The following is a 6,000-nucleotide window of genomic DNA, read 5'->3' on the forward strand; positions in this document are numbered from 1 at the left end:
AGGCAGTCATTAGAGCCATCAGCCTTTGAATGAGAAATTTCAAGGGACCCTTCAGCATAAATCTGCTCCTCTGCTGTAAGAAATTATTCCTGATATGCTTTGGGCTATGGAAACCAATTACATGAATTTTGCACAATAACCTGTTCCTCCCAAACATGGGTAGCACTCCTGGCCATAAACAGACATCTTTTTACTTCCAATTAACTGTGTGGGTGTATAAACATAAGGAAAACTGCCTTTTCAACTTGAATTTAATAACCAGAAAACAATGGCGGGAAGAAATCATCATTTACAGTTAGAATATGAGACTCTGGCCATCCTTATTGCCTTCCTCTGCAAGCCAGCTGGATTTGTGAGAACAGACAAACCCTTTCCCATTAAATCGTAAATACTGCAGGTTTTATTCCTTACTGACTCCTAGGCTCCAAGATTTAGGAAAGGGTAGGATATTAATTTCCAGAACTAAACTTGGCATAAGTCACGGTGCTCTAGTTGTCATTTAAACTTCAGGTGTGTTTTTCTTCTATTTCAGATACTCCAGAGCTGCCCTGTAATCCCTGAATCCTACTGAATTCACACCCTGGTGATATATCAATGTCAAAGGGATGCAACTGGTAATTCTGCCTGGCTATTAAACTGCCTTGTGTGTCACCCTATTTCCAATGGCTGCTGTCAAGGTATGTGTTTTACCTGCTTCCAAGTGCTTTAATCTTATTATTAGTAGAAAAACAAGCCATTATTAATGCTTAAAGCCATTGTTATCTTTTCTCCCTGCCAGCCTGTTCTATATTAATATTAGTATTTCTAAACCAAAGCTCTGTACGTGTGACTCAGGCCTCCCATGTCATTAGTTTGAAAACCCTGAGAGCATTTTCTTACACAAAAAAATTGCACAGGGAAGGAAGAGGGTCTTTTTATTTACCTTCACATTTCCATCCTTGAGGATTTTCTTGCTGGGTGTTCTCAGGTTGCTGCTGCAATTAGAAGACTTAATTGGTTTTCTATGAACCCTGGGATTCCTTCATTCCCCAGGAGCTGCTGGTTTCATTAAAACCACCACCCAATATCATGAGACATGCAATTAAATTCTCCAGCTGCCAACATAGTTGCAAAAATGGTTTATAGAGCCTCAAGGGATAAACAGGTGAGAGAGGAGGCTCTGGGAGAGGCCTGAGCTGCTCTAGCAGAGGTTTGGATGTTTGGTGAAAAGCACAGCACTGCTCAAACCAGATCTAGCCAAGCTGGGGCCAGGACAGCACTTGCACATCTCCTGTGTGAAGGCAAGGCCCTGTAATTGCTGCTGGACCTGTGTTAATCCATGTCTGTAAAGGCCTGGCTAGGAGATGGAAGGATGGTCCAAAAAAGCTTCAGTTGCATCTTCTGGGCCTCTTGCAAAGCTTTTCTTCCCAAGCAGCAGTAGCATTGGGAAGGCAAAAATAAACACTCACGATATGTTTCCACCCTCCAAACTCAACTGAGGGGACAAGGAGTGCATTGTGCCAACTTTTCTTCCAGTTGTTTGGCTTAGTGCAGTGATGGGAGCACAGCAAGGGGGAAGTAGTGCCTGCCAGGCTGAGATGTGGACTCATAACAACCAGCAGGAAAGAGCTGAGGGTTTGGTTGGGAGGGGAGAGAGTTTTCTCTTTGTTAACTGTTTTTGCATCTCGCACTGAGAAGAGGATCAGAGTTTAAAATGAGCTTCCCAGCAGAACAGTGCTGGATCTGTGCTCCACGTGTCCAGGTGTATCTTCCCTTAATGTGCTCCGGAAGGCTTGATGCACAATCAGAAGGTCCTTTGAAATTGTGAAAGTCATAAGTGAGGAGCATTGGTAGGTCAGAAGGAAGAGACATCAAGAACTAAACTTGCTATTTTGGTCTGCTTTTCCCCCAGTACTTTGAGGGGGGGGGGGGGAAGTGCATTGTTGCAACCAAGAACTCATCTAGTCACCAGAACATTCCTTTCCTTTCACAATTAGGAAGAAAAAAAAAATCCTTCCAGGTATTGAAGAAGAGAGTATGAGCAGGGTTCTGTGGTCCCCTCCCTTTAGCCCTGGCTGTCTGCTGTCCTTTCCTTCAGCTGCAGTCTGCTGAGCTCCTGTCTTCCCATGGGACCTGGACCTTGTGGCCTTGCACACAAATTTCAGGAAAGTAGGTGTATGTCATTCAGGTAGTTGCTATTTTATTCACCCTTTGAGGCACTGGAGAGAGGGCATCTTTTTTAAATAAGACTAATATTTGGAATCATTTGTGATTTCAATTGTAAACAAGCTCTGTGTGATTATTATGTAGCAGCAGATGCTGGGAAACATGAAGTATTTTATGTGGCAGGTCCTATCTCTGTCTGGGTTTAGCAGGCCAAGAGACCGAGCTTTCCTGGGAAGACCCACCACAGGAACAGCATCCAGCTTTTTTCCTTTTTCTTTTCTTTTCTTTTTCTTTCTTTTTTTTTTTTTTTTTTTTTTTTTTTCCCCCAGCAGCCATGCTACTTTTCCAACTTAAAAGCAAAACCTGTTCCCTTTCTCCTCTTTGTGCAAGTCTGCAGGAAGACGGGCAGAGGCTGGGAGCACTTTCATGCTGCTGGGGCTGTGCGTGTGCGAGCATCCCGAGCATCCCGGGGGGAGCCCTCTCTGGGAAGCGCCGCAGAGCCGCTGCGTGCTGCCGATAAGGAGCGAAACAATGCCTGCGACACCGAGAGCCTTCACACAATTAGTTGTGAGGATGTTGCAGAGTCAAGAGAGCTTTGTGCCTTCCCTGCACGGAGCAGGTCTGCTCACTCCTGAATGCTTAACTCCTTCTCTTCCTTTTTGCTGTGTGATTTTTAAGAGCGTCCAAATTTGTAAATGCTGAGGAAATGGCACTTGTGTTTCTTGTTACTTGCAAGGGTTTGCATTTCCTTTCTTCCAGGGCCACTGTGAGACCTGTAAACCACCGCAGGGCAGCCCAGGCCCTGAGCCTGTGAGAAGATTGAGGGATGCACAAGCTGTGCCTGGCAGAGGTGGGCAGCCTGAGACGTCCTTGCTTGAGATCCCCAAGTGGAGCTAAGGAACCAAATTTCTTTTATGATTGATGCCTCATTTCCTCATTAATGCCACAAAGATTTATGTCAAGGGACTTCCAGAGTGCTAATGGAATTACCCACCTAAATCTCCCCCGCGCCGATGGCAGGGAACGCTCCGGTTCTTTGCCCTCACGTTAGTGCTGGGTGAGTAATTGAATTATTTGTTAGCTGGCAAAACTAAAAGCCTTTGATTTTTGTTGGTAGGGCTGAGGGCTTTTCAACACCTGTTTTTTTAAATACCTTTATTTAGGCTTGAGTTTTAATTTGAAATACAAAGTGAAAACATTTTGATAATTTTTTTCCATTCCAGTGCCAGCGAGGGTCAGTAAACTCTGCCTTTTTTATTATTATTATTAACAAAATGCCATCCTGGAGCATTCCATTTACCTCTGTTTAGTGTGCCTGCTTCTATCAGGATTTTCATGTTGCTTCAGATCTGGTGCTGATTTTGCTGAAAAGTCCTTTCCCATAGCCCTCATGGCTGCCAGTTAATTTCCTAAAATCCCCTTGGGTTTAGTATCTGTGCTAGGGCACAAAACTGCACTAGCTGGGCTTGGGGAGGATGAAAAGAGCAGCACAATCACTTCTGCAGAGCAGGGCCGACTTCTGGTCTGGAGAAAATGACTGAAGGAGTAGGAATAATTCTGGAAATCACTCTGAAATCAAGATGGGAGGAAGCAGCTGGGGCTGGGCAGCCTCTTGTGTGAAACCACTTCCATGAACCTTGTCCAAGTGTGTGCACACACCTGGGAATGCTTTATTCCTTGTCATGGACCTGATCCTGTGGAGCTGTGAGTGTTGTCCAGGTCAGCTGCTCCATGCACTAGGAGGACAGCTTGTGCCTCTAAGGAGAAATACAAGTTCAGGACACTGGAAGTATGAGAGTGTGAAGATTAATGATAGAAAACTATCATGTGTCTGAGGAGAGGAAAGCAAGCAGGAAAAAGGAGCCTAAATTAGGCTGCACCTCCCTGGGCAGAACACTCAGGTTATAAATATTCTGGCAGCATTTAGAGCAGGGCTGGCTGTGCTGGTTGTTTTTTGCTATCTGTGTGTATTCATGCTGCTGCTGTGCTGTGCTGACAGAGCCACCCCGAGTGTCTGAGGTGTGGCTGAGTGTGGGTTTGGCAGCAGGGACTGACCCCTGGCTCTGCCACGCCTGTGCTGTGGGACACGAGCATTCCGTGGTGAGCATTCCATGGTGAGCATTCCATCGCTCAGCTGGAGCCAGGGGTGCTGGGTTTAAAGAGCATCTTCTCAGAGGAGCCAAACCTTTCCTTGCTGTCACTGAGTCGCCCTGATCTTTGTGAGCAAGCTGGCACGAGGGCTTGAAAGGCGTCATCACCCTCCTCTCCAGCCCCAAAGCTGACGGGCAAGGGAAAGTGAGGCACAGGGAGGAAAATGCGGGGTGCTGATGGCCCAGCTGGGTGGGAGCAAAGCAGCAAAATGCTTGTCATTGTCAGGCTTAAGTCACAGCAGATTTCAGCCTTCAAAACCCCCCCAGTGATTTACAGGACTAAAATAGTCATTGCTGTGAGGAGCAGGTGCCTGCAGTGAGCTCCACCTCTCCCTCCCTTTGTGGTGGCCCTGTCCTGGGGACACCAAGGTGTGAGGGGGGGTCAGCAGTGTGTGCTGGACGAGCTCAGGCACTGGTCAGTGTTTGCTGAGCTGCAATGGATGGGATCACTGGGAATTGCTGCATTGCTGAGTGCAGTCAATCCACTTACCAGCACAACACTGCTCCTGAAGGATCCCAGCCTCTGGTTCCAAAGAAAATTCTCTCTAATCTGGAATAGCTCTGCCCTGGGAGGTGCCTTTAATATGACAGTAGGGCTGCTATGTCAGGATGAATGCTTTTTTAATTTGTAAAAAAAAAAAAGAACCTTATTCCTACTACAAAAAAGTTTAGTGCAGAGAGTCAACTGAGGTAATGTTTTTAGAAGCTGAAAATATCAGGAAATCAAATAAAAGGCAACAGTGATTTCTTCTTTTTTGGTTTGGGGTGGGGTGGGGTTTTTTTGTTTTTGTTTTTTTGGTTTTTTTGGGGTTTTTTTGTTTTGTTTTTTGGGTTTTTTTTTTAGATTTCTCTTTCTCTTTTTTTAAAGCTCCTGAGAGTTCATTTCCTGGTGTCATTGTCATAACTCCAGATCTCAGTAATTCGTGTGTATTTGTGTCAATCCCACGTATGCTTCTGTAAGTATTGCGTGCAGTTCAGACTAAATGAACAGCTAAACTGAAGCTGTTACTGAGCAAATCAAGCTGCAAACTGTGTGTACAGGCAGGAATAGAACCCTTTGCAGGAGCTCCACTGTGCCATCAGGTGTTCTCTGCTGGGTGCAGTGTTTTTCTTGGATCATTCATACAGAAAGGTCACTTTGATTTTTGTTTCTGTATCAGATCCATTATGAGACCAGTGCTGATATCCTGACTATGTCAGCTTCCTTGGTTTTAAAGAAATTTTCTGAGCCCCTCTGTCTGCTCATTCCTGGTTGTGCTGATGTGAATAAAATCACTGTTGAGCATGTAACCTTAATGTCATTCAGAACTCAGACTCTTCATGTTAAACTCTAGTTTTTGGCTTAATAACTCAATAGCCTCTGAACTAACAGCACTCTTTAGCCAATCAGGACTTTAAACCAGGCTGTTTCTGTTAGGGAGCCAGTGGTTTTTGGACATGCCTCTTTGCAAGACGACACAGGAGTTACTTTATGGTCATGGCTGAGTTATGGTTATTTTTGGGGTCAGGATTCATGCAGGGAGAGCAAGGAAGGGGCTGAAGCATGGTGGAGTGGGGCTGTGAAGGGATTCCCAAGGAGGTGTGGGGTACCAAGGGACCTGTGTTGGCAGAAACTTTGTGGTTCAGTGTGTAATAGCTGGGGAAGAAAACCCCAAAGGATGCATTGCTTGTCTCTCACTCCTTCACAGTCACAGTTGCTTTTGGG

The 6,000-nt window shown here is 45.5% G+C and overlaps 1 long non-coding RNA gene across 1 annotated transcript in view; it reads left to right on the forward strand.

Annotated features, from left to right (window-relative positions):
- Window positions 1-5,036, forward strand: part of LOC134547493 (uncharacterized) — a 74,677-nt gene extending 69,641 nt beyond the window's left edge. Inside the window, exons 6-7 of the long non-coding RNA XR_010079480.1 lie at window positions 533-677; window positions 2,905-5,036. This is a non-coding gene — a long non-coding RNA (uncharacterized LOC134547493). The remainder of the gene's footprint in view (window positions 1-532; window positions 678-2,904) is intronic.
- Window positions 5,037-6,000: the final 964 nt, after the last annotated feature.

The sequence above is a fragment of the Prinia subflava genome, chromosome 2 (genome assembly GCF_021018805.1).
Source record: "Prinia subflava isolate CZ2003 ecotype Zambia chromosome 2, Cam_Psub_1.2, whole genome shotgun sequence".
NCBI classification, from domain to species: domain Eukaryota; kingdom Metazoa; phylum Chordata; class Aves; order Passeriformes; family Cisticolidae; genus Prinia; species Prinia subflava.